The 24,775-nt window shown below is 43.4% G+C and overlaps 1 pseudogene; it reads left to right on the plus strand.

Annotated features, from left to right (window-relative positions):
• Positions 1-9,340: 9,340 nt before the first annotated feature.
• On the plus strand, positions 9,341-10,235 carry LOC115111078 (transcriptional regulator protein Pur-beta-like; annotated as a pseudogene).
• Positions 10,236-24,775: the final 14,540 nt, after the last annotated feature.

Here is a 24,775-nt window from a genome sequence, read left to right on the forward strand (position 1 = left end):
GATGTTGACCAATGGGAATTCCTGTTGTTTATTTTAATATTTTTTTCTGACCAATCACAGCGCTGCTTGTACAGATTTCTACCCCCCACCCCCCAAATCGGCGTGTCTTTCTTTGCCCACGAGACCAACAAGTAGGCGGGTTCGCTGTGGCTAGAAAATGCCACTCTAAATGTATGCTTTAACAAAAAAATTGACGCTCAATATAATTCACTTGCTTGACTAATACAATTCTGAAATATACTACGTGCATGTGCATAACTGGAGATTGCATTCACAACTCGTCTTTGATAATGCATGCATATATGTAGCCTAGGCAGCCGATAGCGTGCGTTAGATCTACACCACAGCTATTAACAATGAGCTAACAATGGATGGGTTAGTTATAAAAAAATTCTCTGCATCTAGTGTTGATGTGCCCAGCCGGTATACCACAGACAGAACAATGAGACAGATATTTCACGGATGTATAAAAGTGAAGCTACCGCTTGGCGTTTCCACTCAGTGAGAGAAGATGGATTTGCCTTCCCTACGGGAAATATGCAGATGTTGCTAGAACGCGCAAATAAGATCTCGCTAGCTCGAGCTTGGTTCTGCCCACTTTGACTGATTTGTTTCAATTTGAAACGACAGGCTGTAGTCTATCTTGGTTGAGTTATACATTTTCGGTCAATTTATGATGTTGCACATAGCGTTCAGCCAAGGTTGTATAACATCCTAGATTGTCCGAAAATGGTGGTGGAAACATGTGTTTTATTAAGACAGGAAAAACAAACAAAAAATGTGTACTAAGGCCCGCCATTAAAGCCAGTTAATGAGAGAAATGACGCCTTTGCAGCCTTGTGTACAAGCTGGTGCACGGTGGACACGTGTATTACTGGGCACATCAACCCTAGACCATAAGTGCAGATCTAGCGACCACTATCCGCTGCCTAGCATAGACGCAGTTGCAAACTAACTGCGTGACCGAAAATATACATTTGCCTCACAAAATAAATTGGTATCTAATTAGTACACAATTAACTCAATACTTAGCAGTATGTGCTAATTTAGCTGAGTATCATATTTTAAAGCAGACCAGGTTTTCCAACGCATGCAATTGGCATGTTGACTGCAGGAATGTCTACCAGAGCTGTTGCCAGAGAATTTAATGTTTATTTCTCTACCATAAGCTGCCCGCCAACGTCGTTTTAAAGAATTTGACAGTACATCCAGCCGGCCTCACAACCGCAGACCATGTGTTACCATGCCAGCCCAGGACCTCTACATCCGGCTTCTTCATCTGCGGGATTGTTTAAGGAGGGGGAGTGGGGTGCGGTGGAGTATTTCTGTCTGTAATAAAGGCCTTTTATGGGGAAAAACTCATTCTGATTGGCTTGGCCTGGCTTCCCAGTGGGTGGACCTGACTCCCAAATGGGTGGGCCTACAATGAATTCGTAAAGTATTCAGACCCCTTGACTTTTTCCACATTTTGTTACGTTACAGCTTGATTCCAAAATGGATTTCAACATTTTCCCCTCATTAAGCTACACACAATACCCCATAATGACATAGTGAAAACAGGTTTTTAGAAATTATTGCAAATATTAAAAGTAAAAAACAGAAATACCTCATTTACGTAAGTATTAAGACCCTTTGCAATGAGACTCGAAATTGAGCTCAGGTGCATCCTGTTTCCATTGATCATCCTTGAGATGTTTCTACAACTTGATTGGAGTCCACCTGTGGTAAATTCAATTGATTGGACATGATTTGGAAAGGCACACACCTGTCTATTTAAGGTCCCACCTTAAACATGACAGTGCATGTCAGAGCAAAAACCAAGCCATGAGGTCGAAGGAATTGTCAATAGAGCTCTGAGAGAGGATTGTGTCGAGGCACAGATCTAGGGAAGGGTACCAAAAAATGTCTGCAGCATTGAAAGTCCCCAAGAACACAGTGGCCTCTATCATTCTTCAATTGAAGAAGTTTGGAATTACCAAGACTCTTCCTAGAGCTGGCCACCCAGACAAACTGAGCAATCAGGGGAGAATCGGTCACTCTGACAGTCACTCTGACAGAGCTCCAGAGTTCCTCTGTGGAGGAGTACAACCATCTCTGCAGCACTCCAGCAATCAGGCCTTTATGGTAGAGTGGCCAGATGAAAGCAACTCCTCAGTAAAAAGCACATAATAGCCCGCTTGGACTCTCAGACCATGGGAAACAAGACTATCTGGTCTCTGGTCTGATGAAACCAAGTTTGAACTCTTTGGCCTGAATGCCAAGAGTCATGTATGGAGGAAACCTGGCACCATCCCTGTATGCACTCACAGTCCCACAGTGGTGGCAGCATCATGTTTCAACGGCAAGGTACAGAGAGATCCTTGATGAAAACCTGCTCAGGACCTCACATTTTTTCAAATTTATAAAAAAAAAAGAAATGAAAATATTACATTCAGTAAGTATTCAGACCCTTTACTCATTACTTTGTTGAAGCACCTTTGGCAGCGATTATACCCTAAAGTCTTCTTGGGTATGACACTACAAGCTTGGCACACCTGTATTTGGAGAGTTTCTCCCATTCTTCTCTGCAGATCCTCTCAAGCTCTGTCAGGTTGGATTTGGAGCCTGGCAGCAGAGCTGTCTAGATGTGCAAGGAGTTGACACCGCCTAACAGGATGGTATAAATTCTAGTGCTGGTAGACACATGTCTTTGTCTTTTGCAGCTGTTTGACCCATTGGGGGAATACACTTGGTTTGAGCTTTTCCTAGTCAACCATTTGAGTTTTTACTCTGTTTGTTTAGAACCTAACAGTATGTACACTTACCCTGCCAAAGTGCTTTGTTCTTAATTTCCACAAAGGCTTGACGGGTGCATCCTGTGGCCAACACCTTTGTGTTTTCAAAGGAGTTGAAGAGGTCCACTGTGAAGATGGTCTGGTGAGTCACGGTGGCTGGCCAGTAGCCACTCTTTACAAGTTCGTCCACCCCCGCTGTCCAATGTCTCAGACACCCAGATGCAGTTCAGGGCAGGAAGTGACAGGATGTAGCGCCCTGAGTCAGGAGTAATTATTGAATGTAATGAATTACATTCTTTAAAAACATGTGACTAGAAGTCCTTAAAAACCAAATATTTTCATGAAAATATGAATGAAAATAATATCTTGGCTGTGATAACAAATGTTAAGGTTGGCATGGCATTTGCTTGGCATTTTAGCACACTGTACCTGTATATTGTGGGATAGGTACAGGAGCATTGTTACTGCAGCAGGATGGGTACTGGTAATGGAAACTATTAAATAAAAATGGTGTTATATTTATTAATCAACTTAACTTAAAGGAATTCGTTTTTTAGGAGAAGTAATGAGAATCCACTATGACAGATACAGTGCATTTGGAAAGTATTCAGACCACTTTACTTTTTCCATATTTTGTTACGTTACAGTTTTATTATAACATCTATAAAATATTATTTTTGTCCTCATCAATCTAAACACAAATACCCTATAATGACAAAGCAAAAACAGGTTTGTAGACATTTTTTCAAATTTATAAAAAAAATGAAATGAAAATATTACATTCAGTAAGTATTCAGACCCTTTACTCATTACTTTGTTGAAGCAACTTTGGCAGCGATTATACCCTAAAGTCTTCTTGGGTATGACACTACAAGCTTGGCACACCTGTATTTGGAGAGTTTCTCCCATTCTTCTCTGCAGATCCTCTCAAGCTATTTTCAAGTCTCTCCAGAGATGTTCGATCGGGTTCAAGTCCGGGTTCTGGCTGGGCCACTCAAGGACACCAGTCTGAGCTCCTTAGCACTCTGGAGCAGATTTTCATCAAGGATCTCTCTGTACTTTGCTCCGTTCATCTTTCCCTCGATCCTGACCGAGGCAGCAGTGTAATGATGGCCCAAGGGAGATCTTGCTCTTGGGGTTCCTTTAAGGGAGGGTTTCCCAAACCTCTTCTCAGGCCTCTCCAGACGTTTCACATTTTTATTTTAACCCTTAACTGGCCCACATGGTTCAATTAGTTAGCTAATCATCAAGCCTTTGACTAATTAAATCAAGCGTGGCAGTTTAGCGTTAAAACAAAACAGCAACACTTACTGTGTCTTGAGGCCTTCTTAGACCTTTTTTTTTGTCCAAAGCTGTGTTCGAATACTCATACTAACCTCACTAACCGTAGGGTAATAAAAGTGTGGAAAAGTGTGTGTGTATGTGAAAACAAGTAAAAATGTAACAAAAAGTTTTGCTGTGTGCCTTCACTGTCTTCCTCTTCCCTGGGCCTGCTGTTTCAACATAGCACCAAGAACCTGACTGTCTCCCTGCCTGTATCCTGCTTTTCTCGCACTCTTTACCATTTGCAATGTGTGAAACTACATAATGTCCTGTGGGAACCTGCATAATGTTATTACAATACGTTATTTCGATACATTGTAAAAAAATTAAAAATCAGAATTTTCCCACTCTCTATCCCAGCAAGGTGCAAGTTGGGAGAGGGACACAACAAATAAATAGCTTTGCATGTGTGGCTTCTTACCACAATCAATCAGTTTGGCAAAAATAATCTCTGCTCAGAGGGCAATAAAATATTTTTTTTTCAGAGAGAGAAGCTAGTGTGGAAGGAGCATCTTCCACTTTGGAAGATTAAGAATATTCCCGAATATGAGGATCATGTCTCTGTCAATTCGGATTCTGACAGTGAGTTGGAAGAAGAGGGTGAGATTGACTCTAGTCCATCCCCAGCATCAGCAGCCTGGAGGAGGAGCAATATGGATGTCAAAAAGTTGTGAAATTGAATGGTCTTTATTGCCCAAGGAATGAGCCACCTCTAATTGCTGCCAATGTGATGAGAATGCAACCTGGGCTGACGCAGATGGCTGTTACTCATGTGCAGGACATCAAGTGTTCTTTTGAACTGTTCATCCCAGAAACCATTGAAAATCATTCTGGACTGAACTAATTGGAGGGAAGGCATGTTTTTGGAGAGAGATGGAACGAGATGGACCAAACACATTTACATGCATACTTTGGGGTTCTTATCCTTGCTGGTATTTTCAGATCCAATGGGGAATCCACAGAATCCTTTTGGGATGCAGAAACTGGCAGAGAACTTTTACATGCAACAATGTCTCTGGAAAACTTCCACATTTTTTCCAGGATTATCCGCTTCGATAACCGAGTCACCAGACCAGCTCGGCAGCAGAGAGACAAGCTATTTGCAATCAGGTCAGTAAAACAAGTGGATGGACCGCCTTCCCGTTTTACAAACGTGGCCCAACGTTACTGTTGATTAGCAGCTTATGCCATTTAGGGGCCACTGCCACTTCAGGCAGTACATATCGTCTAAACCTGCAAATTATGGAATCAAGATCTGGGCTGCCTGTGATGCTGCTTCGTCATATACGTGGAACTTGCAAGTGTATACAAGGAAGCCAGATGGAGGAGCCCCTGAGAAGAACCAATGGATGCGGGTTGTCCTGGACGTGACATAGGGACTCCGTGGCCACAACATCACATGCAATAACTTTTTTACTTCTCACAAGCTGGGGCAGGAGCTAGCTGATGATGGTAGGAACAGAACGAAAAAACAACCCAGAGCTCCCAACTCAGCTGTTGAATACACGGAACAGGCCTATCAATTCCTCTGAGTTTGTGTTCACAGCCGACACGTCCCTAGTATCGTACGTGACAAAGAAAGGCAAAAATGTGGGACTCATGAGTACGTATAGGAATGGGAGATTCTGTGGCCAGCAACATTAAAAAAAACTGAAATCATAATGGATTACAATGCCACAAAAGGAGGGGTGGACAATTTAGAGGGTTGGACAATAGTATGGATATAGTTACCTTCACCAAATATGAAGTATACAAGCAGAGGACACCATTTCTGTGCTTTTAGGGCCCATAATACAATTCTTCAGAAAACGGGCGTGGCTTCACGTTTTCAGATTTGAAGAAAATGGCGGAAAATGTGCCAAATGTTTAAAAAATGTTGAGCAATGTAATAAAGTAATTACTTTTCAAATAAGTTACCTAACAAGTAATGTTGGCTGACAATTTGTTAGCTACACTATCCTTACGAACCGCATAGCATTACAGCAGAATGCACCGGTATGTTAGCTAGCTACAGTGTCTTGCAAAAGTATTTCTCCCTTGGCATTTTTCCTATTTTGTTGCCTTACAACCTGGAATTAAAATAGATTTTTGAGTTTGTGTCATTTGATTTACACAACATGCCTACCACTTTGAAGATGCTAAATATTTTTTTATTGTGAAACAAACAAGAAATAAGACAAAAAAAACAGAAAACTTGAGCATGCATATTATTCACCCCCCAAAGTCAATACTTTGTAGAGCCACCTTTTGCAGCAATTGTAGCTGCAAGTCTCTTGGGATATGTCTCTATGAGCTTGGCACATCTAGCCACTGGGATTTCTGCCCATTCAAGGCAAAACGCTCAACATCAGTTGAATATGGCCAGTGTCAGTAAACATTGTCAAAAAAGCATGATTAAATTGTTGCCAGCAGCACAATTACAGTCACCAACACTCAGGATAACATGAAAACAGCCTAACCATCTCTGCTAGGGAATAGCTAGCAAGTTAGCCAGTTAGCTTGTGTGCTTGTCGGCTCAACCCTACTCCTCACCCAGAGCGTCCAGTGTGCGCTCTGAACGCTTGGAGAGGGAAACACTCTCAATTTACAATGCCCAGAGTGCACTCTGGCACTCCAGATTGAATTTAATAACACACCCGGGCTGCATTCCAAACACTTAACAGACACACCGTCTCCCCTCAGCCCTCAAATTAAGTGCCCGGAAATTCGTCACTAGTTCGTCCCGCGATGATTGTGTTTTCAGCCACCAATAGCTTATGGGTGTTTTATATGCATTACAGTCAATTATGATTACATGTCTACTTATATTAACTATATATAATTATTAGTTAATATACTCCTATTGTATAATAGCTAGCAAATGAATTAGCTAACTAACGTTAGCCTGCCTAGCTACTTCTGAAGAAGGAAATAAAATATTTCTACAATTTCCAAAAGCTAACCAAACAAAAACATCATTACTTTTATGAGACGTGTTTGTGCATTAGTAGCACAATTTCTGACTTATTTACATTCTCCATATTGACGTTGAGGTTAAGTTTTCGCAGACTTTTCTTAGCGGATGTACAATCGTCGCAAATTTAATAAACATAAATGTACACACGCAAACTCCATTAAAAACGAGGGCTGAGGGGCTTGGGATGCAAACTTCCCTTGCTTGGCTAATCATTTGGACCGATGACAAATATGGCTGCGGGGATTCCCCCAGGGCATAAGGCGAGGGTAAGTGGACAAAGGTGTGTATTTTATGAGTTTGAAACGCAGCCCCAAGTCGTAAAATGTCTAACTGTTAATTTGTTATGCTAACAAGCTAGCAAGAGGTTGCATAGCAACAGCATCAACTTCCCGTAGACAGGCCAAGCGTTAGTACGCTCAACTGAAAGGATACCATTCATTTACAGTAAATGAACTAGTATATATTCATTAAAGTATGTAGTATGTTAGTATGGGTATTCGAACACAGCTCAGGTCTTTGGTGAATTATGTTGCCTCTGCTATCCCTCTCTATCCATTGGACAGGGAAAAGTCTAGTGGCAGGAGCAGGTACCTGTCGCTTTGCAGCTCACTATTTCTGATCTTACAGTATTTATTAAAATCAAACAGAATGGGAATCTCTCTGTGATTAAAAATATACTGGGGAAATGTGAAGAAATATCACTTACAGCTACATGTTGAAATTATAATGCTGTGCGATAATGAGCTTCTCAAAGCGCCTCCTCAAATGCCACCCATACCGCATCACGCTCTTTGCTTAAGCTCATTTCTCTATTTGGTAGAACATAAACATTATTGTGTGTTAACGTAGAAAAACAAGTACCAAAATGTGATCATATACTGTGAGACACAATCAAATACTTTGCATATTCACACATGACAAAAGTAAATTGGTATACATTGTGGATGGTTGATTTTAATTATCGTGGGAATTGCTGTCACGCTCTGACCTTAGATATCTCTGTTTTCTTTATATTTTGGTTAGGTCAGGATGTGACGAGGTTGGGTATGCTCGTTTTTTAATGTCTAGGGTTTTAGTATGTCTAGGGGTTTTGTAGATCTAGGTAATTGTATGTCTATGGTGGACTGATATGGTTCCCAATCAGAGGCAGCTGTTTGTCGTTGTCTCTGATTGGGGATCATATTTAGGTAGCCATTTTCCCTTTTGTTTTGGTGGGTTCTTGTCTATTTGTAGTTGCCTGTCAGCACTATTTTGCATAGCGTCACGTGTCATTTTGGTTAGTTTGTTCAGTGTTCATTCTTAATATAATAAAGAATATACGCATACCATGCTGCGCCTTGGTCCGATTCATACGACGAACGTGACAATTGCGTACAAAAAAGTAAAGATACCTTAATAGAAAATATCTCAAATAAAAGTGAAAGTCACCCAGTAAAATATTACTTGAGTAAAGTAAAAGTATTTGATTTTAAATATACTTAAGTATCAAAAGTGCATGTAATTTCTAAAATATATTAAGTATCAAAAGTAAAAGTATAAATCATTTCATTATCCTTATATTAGGCAAACCAGATGTTTGTTTTTTTATGGAGTCAGGGGAACACTTCAACACTCAGACATAATTGATAAATTAAACATTTGTGTTTAGTGAGTCCCACAGATCAGAGGCAGTAGGGATGACCAGGGATGTTCTCTTGATAAGTGAGTGAATTGGATCATTTTCCAGTCCTGTTAAGCATTCAAAATGTACTTTTGGGTGTCAGTGATTTTCTTCAGGAATGTAAAAATGTAAAAGTAAAAGTTGTCAAAAATATAAATAGTAATGTACAGCTACCCCCCAAAAATACTTGAGTAGTACTTTCACGTATTTTTACTTCAGTACTTTATACCACTGGTTATATTGTGCAAAATCAAAAGGCAAAGCCTCTACAGTTGGCTAACACTCAAAGGTTTTTGCTATTTATCTGCTGAAATTCATTAACATCTCACGTGCAAACATTTCTGGTGTTATTATTTATGAACTAGATTTGTATATTCACATTTACACAATTGGTATACAGACAGCAAAATGACAACAGTTTACAGTTTAAAATGTGCAGACACCAGTGTTATAATATTTCTATGGGACCCATACAGGCCATACATAAACGCCATCAAACATTGAATTGAAAGGCAAAATTGTTGATTATATGCAGGGCAATTGTTCATTTTAAATTGGATGCGATATTCAGTACAACCACAGCAAGCGGGTAGGGTAAACACACGTGAGGGAGGTTCAGAACGTAGGAAGGAGAGAAGCTGGCTGGTGGAGAAGATGGCAGATGGGGACAATGGGAGTGAGCGCGGTGGTGGCGGGTTTCAGCACTACTAGCGGGATCAGGAGACCCAAGAGCTATCCTCGAAGCGGCTGGACATCCAGAACAAATGATTCTACCTGGATGTAAAGCAGAATGCGAAGGGCAGGTTCATCAAAATCGCAGAGGGAAGGCTCAAAGTCGACCGACCCTTTCCATGTCAGTCGCCGCGGAGTTCCGTGACTACCTGGGGGATTTCATAGATCATTACACCCAACTTGGGCCTAGAAGCCCCGAGCAATTCGCTCAGTCATCCGGCGGTGGATGACAGTGAGCCTTTAAGAGTCAGTTCCTGGTTCGAGAGAACAGAAAATACTACCCCGATCTGAAAGAGAACCAAAGGGGGAGGGGGGGGCGGTTCTCCGGATCAGGCAGGCCATCAACCGAGGACCCGGGTTCAGAGTAGGAGGTGGCGGAGTCCCCGGTGGCATGAAATACAGACAAACCATCACCCTCCCGGCAAGGGTTAATAGACTTCTGTAACGTGCTTGCCAAGCATATAGACAATGACGAGGAACTCACCTATGGTGAAGGAGCAGGGGACTACAGCAAGCTTCCGGAGGGCACCTCTATCATGGTGGATTCCAAACGGTTCTTCTTTGACGTGGGATTCAACATAATGAGTTTTTTGGAGGGTGAGAGAAGTCAAACCCAGCTGTAGAAACTATCACTATCCCGTTCAAAGTGTGGGGCAAGTTTGGAGGAGCGTTCTCCCATTATGCCAAAGAGATTAAAGACATACAGCAGAGACAGAGGGATAAAATATTTGAAAAGAGACCAGGAGGAGCAGGAGAAAAGTCAGAGGTAGACCATGCAGATGACGATTGATTGATCAAGCCGGCTGTGCGGTCAAGCTGTTAACGTGAAGCAAAGCTTGGATAGAAGAACTACTACTTTGTGCATGACAAATTTAACTTAAATGATAAAAAACAACGAAGTAAAGTATATTTAACTGAGACATACTGTCTATGTTTAAGAGAGATGATCAATATTTGTGTTGTAAAATGTTTAGATCCATGGGTTTGTGCTAGCTAAATGAGTAAAGACTACAGCTCATATAACGTTAGCTCTTAGTCTTGACTATGAGATTTCCAATTGATAAAATGAATAAAAATTGTCCATGTAATAACTCCACTCATGTAGCCCAGCAAATCCAGTCTCACAATGTTTCACAACATGACATTTGCCTACATGTCTCATTTACCAAGTAGAATATCTATTTTTAACACTGAAGAACACACTTAGTTCCTGTCTATGTGCTATAATAGATAAGAAAGTGAAAAATGGTGTGTGTTGCACAGCAAAGAGATGTGAAGCTCATTTCCCAATACATTGCTGTGTGTTCTATGGCTCTTATTGTTGTATAAATACCCACTGTATTGTTTTGGAAGAATCTGAATCATTGTCCCAACACCAGCCTGGGACACAGAATTGGGCAGACAGAACAGTGAGCAAAACAGCATGGTTTTAGACCGGTTTGTGCTGTCAGTGTCTTGCCAACTCCTCGGTCCAGGCTAAGCAAAATAACTACTCAGACCTGGTTCAGTGACATATACAGGTGAAGTCAGAAGTTTACATATACCTTAGCCAAATACATTTAAACTCAGTCTTTCACAATTCCTGACATTTAATCCTAGTAAGAATTCCCTGTCTTAGGTCAGTTAGGATCACCACTTTATTTTAAGAATGTGAAATGTCAGAAAAATTGTTGAGAGAATGATTTATTTCAGCTTTTATATCTTTCATCACATTCCCAGTGGGTCAGAAGTTTACATACACTCAATTAGTATTTGGTAGCATTGCCTTTAAATTGTCAAATGTTTCAGGTAGCCTTCCACAAGCTTCCCACAATAAGTTGGATGACTTTTGGCCCATTCCTCCTGATAGAGCTGGTGTAACCGAGTCAGGTTTATAGGCCTCCTTGCTTGCACATGCTTTTTCAGTTCTGCCCACAAATTTTCTATAAGATTGAGGTCAGGGCTTTGTGATGGCCTCTCCAACACATTGACTTTGTTGTCCTTAAGCCATTTTGCCACAACTTTGGAAATGTGCTTGGGGTCATTGTCCGTTTTGAAGACCCATTTGCGACCAAGCTTTAACTTCCTGACTGATGTCTTGAGATGCTGCTTCAATATATCCACATAATGACAATTCCTCTCTCATGATGCCATCTATTTTATGAAGTGCACCATTCCCTCCTGCAGCAAAGCACCGCAACAACATGATGCTGCCACCTCCGTGCTTCACGGTTGGGATGGTGTTCTTCAGCTTGCAAGCCTCCCCCTTTTTCCTACAAACATAACGATAATCATTATGGCCAAACAGTTCTATTTTTGTTTCATCAGATCAGAGGGCATTTCTCCAAAAAGTACGATCTTTGTCCCCATGTGCAGTGGTGATCCTAACTGCCTAAGACAGGGAATTTTTACTAGGATTAAATGTCAGGAATTGTGAAAAACTGAGTTTAAATGTATTTGGCTAAGGTGTATGTAAACTTTTGACTTCAACTGTACATACTTTATTAATGTAGATTGAAAATAACTGGATAGGTGTAAACAACATACAGCTATAGCTGCAGCTTGCCTTCTGGTATGCTAGGTGGAATATTCAACACTGCTTATATCAACAATTTCAGATCTACAGTTCCTAGACTAGGGGGAAGCATCTAGGGGTTGTTTCTGAACAATAGTGACCATCAGGGTGTCAGAGGCAAAGGGTGTGTGTAATATGGTTGTCAGGGTATGTGTGTGGTTGTCTAAGGTGTGGAGGAAATCGAACAGCAGGCAGCTGTACTTCTCCCTTTGTCAATGTGTGCGTCCCAAATGGCACCCTATTGCCTTTTTTTTATTTCACCTTTATTTAACCAGGTAGGCTAGTTGAGAACAAGTTCTCATTTGCAACTGCGACCTGGCCAAGATAAAGCATAGCAGTGTGAACAGACAACACAGAGTTACACATGGAGTAAACAATTAACAAGTCAATAACACAGTAGAAAAAAAAGAGAGTCTATATACATTGTGTGCAAAAGGCATGAGGAGGTAGGCGAATAATTACAATTTTGCAGATTAACACTGGAGTGATAAATGATCAGATGGCCATGTACAGGTAGAGATATTGGTGTGCAAAAGAGTAGAAAAGTAAATAAATAAAAACAGTATGGGGATGAGGTAGGTAAAATTGGGTGGGCTATTTACCGATAGACTATGTACAGCTGCAGCGATCGGTTAGCTGCTCAGATAGCAGATGTTTGAAATTGGTGAGGGTGATAAAAGTCTCCAACTTCAGCGATTTTTGCAATTCGTTCCAGTCACAGGCAGCAGAGAACTGGAACGAAAGGCGGCCAAATGAGGTGTTGGCTTTAGGGATTATCAGTGAGATACACCTGCTGGAGCGCGTGCTACGGATGGGTGTTGCCATCGTGACCAGTGAACTGAGATAAGGCGGAGCTTTACCTAGCATGGACTTGTAGATGACCTGGAGCCAGTGGGTCTTGCGACGAATATGTAGCGAGGGCCAGCCGACTAGAGCATACAGGTCGCAGTGGTGGGTGGTATAAGGTGCTTTAGTGACAAAACGGATGGCACTGTGATAAACTGCATCCAGTTTGCTGAGTAGAGTGTTGGAAGCTATTTTGTAGATGACATCGCCGAAGTCAAGGATCGGTAGAATAGTCAGTTTTACTAGGGTAAGTTTGGCGGCGTGAGTGAAGGAGGCTTTGTTGCGGAATAGAAAGACTTTAGATTTGATTTTAGATTGCAGATGTTTAATATGAGTCTGGAAGGAGAGTTTACAGTCTAGCCAGACACCTAGGTATTTGTAGTTGTCAACATATTCTAGGTCGGAACCATCCAGGGTGGTGATGCTAGTCGGGCATGCGGGTGCAGGCAGCGAACAGTTGAAAAGCATGCATTTGGTTTTACTAGCGTTTAAGGGCAGTTGGAGGCCACGGAAGGAGTGTTGTATGGCATTGAAGCTCGTTTGGAGGTTAGATAGCACAGTGTCCAAGGACGGGCCGGAAGTATACAGAATGGTGTCGTCTGCGTAGAGTTGGATCAGGGAATCACTCACAGCAAGAGCAACATCATTGATATATACAGAGAAAAGAGTCGGCCCGAGAATTGAACCCTGTGGCACCCCGATAGAGACTGCCAGAGGACCGGACAGCATGCCCTCCGATTTGACACACTGAACTCTGTCTGCAAAGTAGTTGGTGAACCAGGCAAGGCAGTCATCAGAAAAACCGAGGCTACTGAGTCTGCCTGTCACGTTCTGACCTTTATTTCCTGTGTTTTGTATTAGTTAGTATGGTCAGGGCGTGAGTTGGGTGGGCAGTCTATGTTTGTTTTTCTATGATTTGAGTATTTCTATGTTTCGGCCTAGTATGGTTCTCAATCAGAGGCAGGTGTCATTAGTTGTCTCTGATTGAGAATCATACTTAGGTAGCCTGGGTTTCACTGTGTGTTTGTGGGTGATTGTTCCTGTCTCTGTGTTTGCACCAGATAGGACTGTTTTGAGTTTTCACATTTCTTGTTTTTTGTAGTCAGTTGTTCATGTGTACCTTAACGCATTAAAAAGAACCATGGACACTTACCACGACGCATATTGGTCCTCAGATCCGTTTCGCCTCTCCTCTTCGGAAGAAGAGGAGGAAATTCATTACACTGCCGATAAGAATATGGTGATTGACAGAGTCGAAAGCCTTGGCAAGGTCGATGAAGATGGCTGCACAGTACTGTCTTTTATCGATGGCGGTTATGATATCGTTTAGTACCTTGAGCGTGGCTGAGGTGCACCCGTGACCGGCTCGGAAACCAGATTGCACAGCGGAGAAGGTACGGTGGGATTCGAGATGGTCAGTGACCTGTTTGTTGACTTGGCTTTCGAAGACCTTAGATAGGCAGGGCAGGATGGATATAGGTCTGTAACAGTTTGGGTCCAGGGTGTCTCCCCCTTTGAAGAGGGGGATGACTGTGGCAGGTGTCTCCCCCTTTGAAGAGGGGGATGACTGTGGCAGCTTTCCAATCCTTGGGGATCTCAGACGATATGAAAGAGAGGTTGAACAGGCTGGTAATAGGGGTTGCGACAATGGCGGCAGATAGTTTCAGAAATAGAGGGTCCAGATTGTCAAGCCCAGCTGATTTGTACGGGTCCAGGTTTTGCAGCTCTTTCAGAACATCTGCTATCTGGATTTGGGTAAAGGAGAACCTGGAGAGGCTTGGGCAAGTAGCTGCGGGGGGGGGGGCTGTTGGCCGAGGTTGGAGTAGCCAGGAGGAAGGCATGGCCAGCCGTTGAGAAATGCTTGTTGAAGTTTTCGATAATCATGGATTTATCGGTGGTGACCGTGTTCCCTAGCCTCAGTGCAGTGGGCAGCTGGGAGGAGGTGTTCTTGTTCTCCATGGACTTCACAGTGTCCCAGAACTTTTGGGAGTTAGAGCTACAGGATGCAAATTTCTGCCTGAAGAAGATGGCCTTTGCTTTCCTGACTGACTGCGTGTATTGGTTCCTGACTTCCCTGAACAGTTGCATATCGCGGGGACTATTCGATGCTATTGCAGTCCGCCACAGGATGTTTTTGTGCTGGTCGAGGGCAGTCAGGTCTGGAGTGAACCAATGGCTATATCTGTTCTTAGTTCTGCATTTTTTGAACAGAGCATGCTTATCTAAAATGGTGAGGAAGTTACTTTTAAAGAATGACCAGGCATCCTCAACTGACGGGATGAGGTCAATATCCTTCCAGGATACCCGGGCCAGGTCGATTAGAAAGGCCTGCTCACAGAAGTGTTTTAGGGAGCGTTTGACTGTGATGAGGGGTGGTCGTTTTGACTGCGGATCCGTAGCGGATACAGGCAATGAGGCAGTGATCGCTGAGATCCTGGTTGAAGACAGCGGAGGTGTATTTGGAGGGCCAGTTGGTCAGGATGATGTCTATGAGGGTACCCTTGTTTACAGATTTAGGGTTGTACCTGGTGGGTTCCTTGATGATTTATGTGAGATTGAGGGCATCTAGCTTAGATTGTAGGACTGCCGGGGTGTTAAGCATATCCCAGTTTAGGTCACCTAACAGAACAAACTCTGAAGCTAGATGGGGCGATCAATTCACAAATGGTGTTCAGGGCACAGCTGGGAGCTGAGGGGGGTCGGTAGCAGGCGGCAACAGTGAGAGACTTATTTCTGGAGAGAGTAATTTTTAAAATTAGTAGTTCGAACTGTTTGGGTATGGACCTGGAAAATATTACATTACTTTGCAGGCTATCTCTGCAGTAGACTGCAACTCCTCCCCCTTTGGCAGTTCTATCTTGACGGAAAATGTTATAGTTGGGTATGGAAATCTCAGAATTTTTGGTGGCCTTCCTGAGCCAGGATTCAGACACGGCAAGGACATCAGGGTTAGCAGAGTGTGCTAAAGCAGTGAGTAAAACAAACTTAGGGAGGAGGCTTCTGATGTTGACATGCATGAAACCTGCATGAAGGCTTTTTTTTTTTTTTTTTTTTTTTCGATCACAGAAGTCAACAAATGAGGGTGCCTGGGGACATGCAGGGCCTGGGTTTACCTCCACATCACCCGCGGAACAGAGGAGGAGTAGTATGAGGGTGCGGCTAAAGGCTATCGAAACTGCCTACCAGGTCACATAGGGCTCTGGTCAAAGGTAGTGCAATACGTAGGGAATAGGGTGCCATTTGGGATATTCTCAGTAGGCGTCAAGCAGACGGAAGGTGAAGTGATACTGCTGGGAGAACATAAATGAAAGCCCTTAAACTGTGTCCCAAATTATATTCCCTATAGTGTACTATTTTGACTAGAGCCCTATGGTTCTGGTCAGAAGTAGTGGACTATATAGGGAATAGGATGGCATTTGGGCCATCCCCTGTCCTGACATGATGACTGTAAAGGCCGTAAAGTTGTGGAATCAAGTTGTGGTTTAATAAAGTACAGTCATATTTGACATGTTTTATGTAATGTACTTTAACTCTCATTGATATCAGAGAGATAAGTGATGGTCAAGCAATGGATGATTAGGGTTGTGTCCCAAATGGAATCCTCACTACATAGGGAGCCATTTGAGACGCACCCTAGATGCTCATGACAGAGTGAGCGGGCCAGGTTAGGAATTTAAAGTCACTGCATGGTCAATCCGAATTCTGCATTGGCTGGGAAACGTCCTCTGCAGAAGTCAGGGCATTCATACTTATTGTACTTTGTGAAGCAGTGCAAAGCTGTTGAGTAGAGCTGTTGTCAAGGAAGTGAGTTTGTATTTATACAGGACCTCCCACCCCACCTACCGCTAACCAGTCATGTCAATACGGAGCCCTCTGCATTTGTTTTACAAAATTTGGGAGGAGCATGGTGTTGTGAAACGGAGCTCAACTTGGACTCTGCATTCCTCCGGAGGCTCCTCAATTGCGTAACACCGTCCATACGGAACCTAGAGACACTGGGGTTAACACTTCTGTATTGACAACTGCCATGGGAAGTGATTTCGGTGGGAGTTGAGTGAAGTCAATTTAGCAATTTCCCCACTAATGGTTAAAATTAGGGAATGGGAAGCTGATCGTAGAACTTTACCTAGGGGAACAGCTTGGAAATATTCCATTGTGACACAATTAGCAGATTTGTGGAATTTTAGCAGCTTCTGAGAAAAGTGCTGTTTTTAGCACTGACACTCACAGTTAGTGATTTATTTATTGATGACAGCAGTATGGGAATGAATCACAATCAAGAATAAGAAAACAAGTTCTCTTTCAACTACTTGTTTCGATGTATCCCTATGGGAAATAGTTATATTTGCCTAAGTTCAAAGAACCAATCACATACAGTACCAGTCAAAAGTTTGAACACATCTACTCATTCCATGGCTTTTCTTTATTTTTACTATTTTCTACATTGTAGAATAGTTGTGAAGACATCAAAGCTATGAAATGACACATATGGAATCATGTAGTAACCAAAAATAGTGATAAACAAATCAAAATATATGTAATATTTGATATTCTTCAAAGCAGCCACCCTTTGCCTTGACAGCTTTGCACACTATTCACATTATCTCAACCAGCTTCATGAGGTAGTCACCTGGAATGCATTTCACTTGTGCCTTGTTCATTTGTGGAATTTCTTTCCTTCTTAATGTGTTTGAGCCAATCAATTGTGTTGTGACAAGGTAGGGGTGGTATAAAGAAAAAAGCTCTATTTGGAAAAAGACGATAAACTATAGTCCATAATTTCTTTAAGACATGAAGGTCAGTCAATGTGGAACATTTCAAGAACTTTTAAAGTTCAGTGCAGTCGCAAAAACCATCAAGCGCTATGATGAAACTGGCTCTCATGAGGACCGCCACAGGAAAGGAAGACCCAGAGTTACCTCTGCTGCAGTTCATTAGAGTTACCAGCCTCAGAAATTGCAGTCCAAAGGAATGCTTCACAGAGTTCAAGTAAAAGACACATCTCAACATCAACTGGTCAGAGGAGACAGTGTGAATCAGGCCTTCATGGTCAAATTGCTGTAAAGAAACCACTACTAAAGACACCAATATGAAGAAGAGACTTGCTTGGGCCAAGAAACATGAGCAATGGACATTAGACCGGTGTAAATCTGTCCTTTGGTCTGATATGTCCAAATGTGAAAATTTTGATTCCAACCGCCGTCTTTGTGAGACGCAGAATAGGTGAACGGATGATCTCGTGGATACAAGATGGCGCCGACAGATAGGGCAGATCTGCTTCAAGCTCCTGAGCAACTTTGCAGTATTTCGTTTTTTTTAAATATATATATATGCCTTATATTATTAGCCCAGGAATAATTTTGTGTTATTATGTACAGCCGGAAATAACTTTTGGATATCAAAGCGGCATAACTCACCAGCATTACGACCAGGAATATGACTTTTCCGAATTGGATCTTTGAACTGATTCCAGAGGCTGATCCAAAACACTGCCGGCTGAGAAGAGACAGTCGGAGTGGGCTTCTTGTCCGACTCAGGAGGCACGCACACCGGAGTATATTACTCGTTAATGTTCAGTCTCTGGATAATAAAGTAAACGAGCTCAGGGTGAGAATCTCCTTCCAGAGAGACATGAGGGATTGTAACATGGCTCTCTCCGGATATACCGTCTTTGTCCATACAGCCAGCTGGGTTCTCAGTATATCGCACTGACAGGAATAATTTACTCTCCAGGAAGAAGAAAGGTGGGGGTGTATGTTTCATGGCTAACCACTCATTGGGTGATTGTGATAACATACAGAAACTCAAGTCCTTTTGTTCACCTGATCTAGAATACGTCAACATCAAATGCCGACCGTATTACCTCCCAAGAGAATTATCTTCGGTTATAGTCACAGCCGTGTATATTCCCCCTCAAGCAGATACCACAACGGCCCTCAAAGAACTTCACTGGACTTTATGGAAACTGGAAACCACATATATTGAGGCCACATTTATTGTAGCTGGGGATTTTAACAAAGCAAATTTGAGGAAAATGCTACTGAAGTTCTATCAACACATTGGCTGTAGTACCCGCGCTAATAAAACCCCCGATCACTGCTACGCCAACTTCAAGGATGCCTACAAGGCCCTTCCCCGCCCTGCCTTCAGCAAATCTGATCACGACTTCATTTTGCTCCTCCCTTTCTATAGGCAGAAACTCAAACAGCAATTAGCTGTGCTAAGGACTATTCAACGCTGGTCTGACCAATTGGAATCCACGTTTCAAGATTGTTTTGATCACATCTTGCTTCCAGACAAGCTAAACAACTTCTTCGCCCACTTTGAGGATAACACAGTGCCACTGACGCGGCCTACTACCAAGGACTGTGGGTTCTCCATCTTCATGCCCGACGTGATTAAGAAATTTAAGCATGTTAACCCTCGCAAGGCTCACGGCCCAGACGGCATCCCTAGCAGCATCCTTAGAGCATGCGCAGACCAGCTGGCTGGAGTGTTAACGGACATATTCAATCTCTCCCTATCCCAGTCTGCTGTCCCAACTTGCTTCAAGATGTCCACCATTGTTCCTGAACCCGAGAAAGTAAAGGTAACAGAAACTAAATGACTATTGCCCTGTAGCACTCACTTCTGTCGTCATGAAGTGCTTTGAGAGGCTAGTTAAGGATCATATCTATCTTACCTGACACCCTAGACCCACTTCAATTTGCTTACCACCCCAATAGATCCATAGACAATCGACATCGCACTGCACACTGCCCTATCCCATCTGGACAAGAGGAATACCTACAGTACACTGATGAATATACACAAGATATACTAAGAATTATATGTACAGCAGTGGATACACTATATAGCCAAAAGTATGCCGATACCTGCTCGTCGAACATCTCATTCCAAAATCATGGGCATTAATATAGAGTTGGTCCCCACTTTGCTGCTATAACAACCTCCACTCTTCTGGGGAAGGCTTTCCACTACATGTTGGAACATTGCTTCGGGGACTGGCTTCCATTCAGCCACAAGAGCATTAGTGAGGTCGGGCACTGATGTTGGGCGATTAGGCCTGGCTCGCAGTTAGCGTTCCCATTCATCCCAAAGGTGTTCGATGGGGTTGAGGTCAGGGCTCTGTGCAGGCCAGTCAAGTTCTTCCACACCGATCTCGACAAACAATTTTTGTATGGACCTCGCTTTGTGCACAGGGGCATTGTTATGCTGAAACAGGAAAGGGCATTCCCCAAACTGTTGCCACAAAGGTGGAAACACAGAATCATCTAGACTGTCATTGTACGCTGTAGCGTTAAGATTTCCCTTCACTGGAACTAAGGGCCCTATTCCTCCTCCACCAAGCTTTACGGTTGGCACTATGTATTCGGGCAGGTAGCATTCTCCTGGCATCAGCCAAACCCAGATTTGTGTGTAGGATTGCCAGATGGTGAAGTGTGATTCATCACTCCAGAGAACGCGTTTCCACTGCTTCAGAGTCCAATGGCGGCAAGCTTTACACCACTCGAGCCAACATTTGGCATTGGCTTTTGTGCAGTTTGCTCAGCCATGGAAACCGATTTCATGAAGCTCCCGACGAACAGTTATTTTGTTACGCGCTTCAGCACTTGGCGGTCCTGTTCTGGGATCTTGTGTGGCCTATCACTTCGCAGCTGAGCCTTTGTTGCTCCTAGACGTTTCCACTTCATAATAACAGCACTTACAGTTGACCGGGGCAGCTCTAGCAGGGCAGATACTATGGCGCTGGAAAAATACCGGTACCACGAAATAAACGGCGTAATAACAAAACCCGGCAACAATATACCAGCCATCAGATACAACCTTACAAAACAAAAAAAAACACGCACACAAACATGGGGGAAACCAGAGGGTTAACTAATGAACATGTAATGGGGGAATTGAAACCAGGTGTGTAAAAAAACATAGACAAAACAAATGGAGAATGAAAAGTGGATCGGTGATGGCTAGAAGGCCGGTGACGTCAACCGCCGAATGCTGCTCGAACAAGGAGAGGGACCGACTCCGGCGGAAGTCGTGACATTAACATACTTTTGGCCATAGTTTATAAACATTGGTCTAAATGTATAGACACATTTTGCTGGAGGGCAATGAGGATATTTGGGATCTTTCCCCAACGGCCCTTTCAACCACGCGATTCTATGGCATTCCATTGTTTTGGTTGAGTTCAATTGACTTATTTACCGCATATATGTGGACAATTACCTGGTTTGCTCCCCCACTCGGGAACAAGCAGTACGAGACACAGCTTCTCTTGTAACCCACCTCTCCGAGCTAGGGTTTGAAAACTAGATAAAGAGCTGTTTGGTGCCAGCACAGAGAATAGAATATCTAGGTGTTATACTAGACCCTCTCTCATCAGGCATCTCTTTCGGACAGGCGCATCGCATCGTCCCGACAGTGCCTCTCCCTGTTCCACATGGGCACTTGATCACATTCCGAATGTGTCTCTGTGTTCTGGAGTTGATGGCTTCCACCATTTATATTTTGTCACGAGAAGATGCTCGACTATGCATATAATTGACAGCTTTGGAAAGAAAACACTCTGACGTTTCCAAAACTGCAAAGATATCATCTGTGAGTGCCACAGAACTAATGCTACAGGCGAAACCAAGATGAAATTTCATACAGGAAGTGAGCCAGATTTTTGAGGCGCTGTGTTCCAATGTCTCCTTATATGGCTGTGAATGCGCAAGGAATGAGCCTACACTTTCTGTTTTTTCCCCAAGGTGTTTGCAGCATTGTGACGTATTTGTAGGCATATCATTGGAAAATTGACCATAAGAGACTACATTTACCAGGTGTCCGCTCGGTGTCCTCCGTCGAAACTATTGCGTAATCTCCAGGTGCGTGCATTGTTCCATTTTGAATAGAGGAGAAACCAAACTGCCACGAGTGACTTATCATTGAATAGATATGTGAAAAACACCTTGAGGATTGATTCTAAACAACGTTTGCCATGTTTCTGTCGATATTATGGAGTTAATTTGGAAAAAAGTTTGCGTTGTAATGACTGAATTTTCAGGGTTTTTTCTTAGCCAAACATGATTTTATTTTATTTTATTTATTTCACCTTTGTTTAACCAGGTAGGCTAGTTGAAAACAGGTTCTCATTTGCAACTGCGACCTGGCCAAGATAAAGCATAGCAGTGTGAACAGACAACACAGCGTTACACATGGAGTAAACAATTAACAAGTCAATAACACAGTAGAGAAAAAAAGGGGGAGTCTATATACAATGTGTGCAAAAGGCATGAGGAGGTAGGCGAATAATTACAATATTGCAGATTAACACTGGAGTGATAAGTGATCAGATGATCATGTACAGGTAGAGATATTGGTATGCAAAAGAGCATAAAAGTAAATAAATAAAAACTGTGGGGATGAGGTAGGTGAAAATGGGTGGGCTATTTACCAATAGATTATGTACAGCTGCAGCGATCGGTTAGCTGCTCAGATAGCAGATGTTTAAAGTTGGTGAGGGAGATAAAATTCTCCAACTTCAGTGATTTTTTTATTTTTTTTGCAATTCGTTCCAGTCACAGGCAGCAGAGTACTGGAACGAAAGGCGGCCGAATGAGGTGTTGGCTTTAGGGATGATCAATGAGATACACCTGCTGGAGCGCGTGCTACGGATGGGTGTTGCCATCGTGACCAGTGAGCTGAGATAAGGCGGAGCTTTGCCTAGCATGGCCTTGTAGATGACCTGGAGCCAGTGGGTCTGGCGACGAATATGTAGCGAGGGCCAGCCGACTAGAGCATACAAGTCGCAGTGGTGGGTAGTATAAGGTGCTTTAGTGACAAAACGGATGGCACTGTGATAAACTGCATCCAGTTTGCTGAGAAGAGTGTTGGAAGCAATTTAGTAGATGACATCGCCGAAGTCGAGGATCGGTAGGATAGTCAGTTTTACTAGGGTAAGTGTGAGTGAAGGAGGCTTTGTTGCGGAATAGAAAGCCGACTCTTGATTTGATTTTCGATTGGAGATGTTTGATATGGGTCTGGAAGGAGAGTTTGCAGTCTAGCCAGACCCCTAGGTACTTATAGGTGTCCACATATTCAAGGTCGGAGCCATCCAGTGTGGTGATGCTAGTCGGGCATGCGGGTGCAGGCAGCGATCGGTTGAAAAGCATGCATTTGGTTTTCCTAGCGTTTAAGAGCAGTTGGAAGCCACGGAAGGAGTGTTGTATGGCATTGAAGCTTGATTGGAGGTTAGATAGCACAGTGTCCAATGACGGGCCGAAAGTGTATAGAATGGTGTCGTCTGCGTAGAGGTGGATCAGGGAATTGCCCGCAGCAAGAGCAACATCATTGATATATACAGAGAAAAGAGTCGGCCCGAGAATTGAACCCTGTGGCACCCCCATAGAGACTGCCAGAGGACCGGACAACATGCCCTCCGATTTGACACACTGAACTCTGTCTGCAAAGTAATTGGTGAACCAGGCAAGGCAGTCATCCGAAAAACCGAGGCTACTGAGTCTGCCGATAAGAATATGGTGATTGACAGAGTCGAAAGCCTTGGCAAGGTCGATGAAGACGGCTGCACAGTACTGTCTTTTATCGATGGCGGTTATGATGTCGTTTAGTACCTTGAGTGTGGCTGAGGTGCACCCGTGACCGGCTCGGAAACCAGATTGTATAGCGGAGAAGGTACGGTGGGATTCGAGATGGTCAGTGACCTGTTTGTTGACTTGGCTTTCGAAGACCTTAGATAGGCAGGGCAGAATGGATATAGGTCTGTAACAGTTTGGGTCCAGGGTGTCTCCCCCTTCGAAGAGGGGGATGACTGCGGCAGCTTTCCAATCCTTGGGGATCTCAGATGAAATGAAAGAGAGGTTGAACAGGCTGGTAATAGGGGTTGCGACAATGGCGGCAGATAGTTTCAGAAATAGAGGGTCCAGATTGTCAAGCCCAGCTGATTTATACGGGTCCAGGTTTTGCAGCTCTTTCAGAACATCTGCTATCTGGATTTGGGTAAAGGAGAACCTGGAGAGGCTTGGGCGAGGAGCTGCGGGGGGGCCGGAGCTGTTGGCCGAGGTAGGAGTAGCCAGGCGGAAGGCATGGCCAGCCGTTGAGAAATGCTTGTTGAAGTTTTCGATAATCATGGATTTGTCAGTGGTGACCGTGTTCCCTAGCCTTAGTGCAGTGGGCAGCTGGGAGGAGGTGCTCTTGTTCTCCATGGACTTCACAGTGTCCCAGAACTTTTTGGAGTTAGAGCTACAGGATGCAAACTTCTGCCTGAAGAAGCTGGCCTTAGCTTTCCTGACTGACTGCGTGTATTGGTTCCTGACTTCCCTGAACAGTTGCATATCGCGGGGACTGTTCGATGCTATTGCAGTCCGCCACAGGATGTTTTTGTGCTGGTCGAGGGCAGTCAGGTCTGGAGTGAACCAATGGCTATATCTGTTCTTAGTTCTGCATTTTTTGAACGGAGCGTGCTTATCTAAAATGGTGAGGAAGTTACTCTTAAAGAATGACCAGGCATCCTCAACTGACGGGATGAGGTCAATGTCCTTCCAGGATACCCGGGCCAGGTCGATTAGAAGGGCCTGCTCACAGAAGTGTTTTAGGGAATGAGGCAGTGGTCGCTGAGATCCTGGTTGAAGACAGCGGAGGTGTATTTGGAGGGCCAGTTGGTCAGGATGACGTCTATGAGGGTGCCCTTGCTTACAGAGTTAGGGTTGTACCTGGTGGGTTCCTTGATGATTTGTGTGAGATTGAGGGCATCTAGCTTAGATTGTAGGACTGCCGGGGTGTTAAGCATATCCCAGTTTAGGTCACCTAACAGAACAAACTCTGAAGCTAGATGGGGGGCAATCAATTCACAAATGGTGTCCAGGGCACAGCTGGGAGCTGAGGGGGGTCGGTAGCAGGCGGCAACAGTGAGAGACTTATTTCTGGAG

Source organism: Oncorhynchus nerka, linkage group LG27 (assembly GCF_034236695.1).
Source record: "Oncorhynchus nerka isolate Pitt River linkage group LG27, Oner_Uvic_2.0, whole genome shotgun sequence".
NCBI lineage: Eukaryota > Metazoa > Chordata > Actinopteri > Salmoniformes > Salmonidae > Oncorhynchus > Oncorhynchus nerka.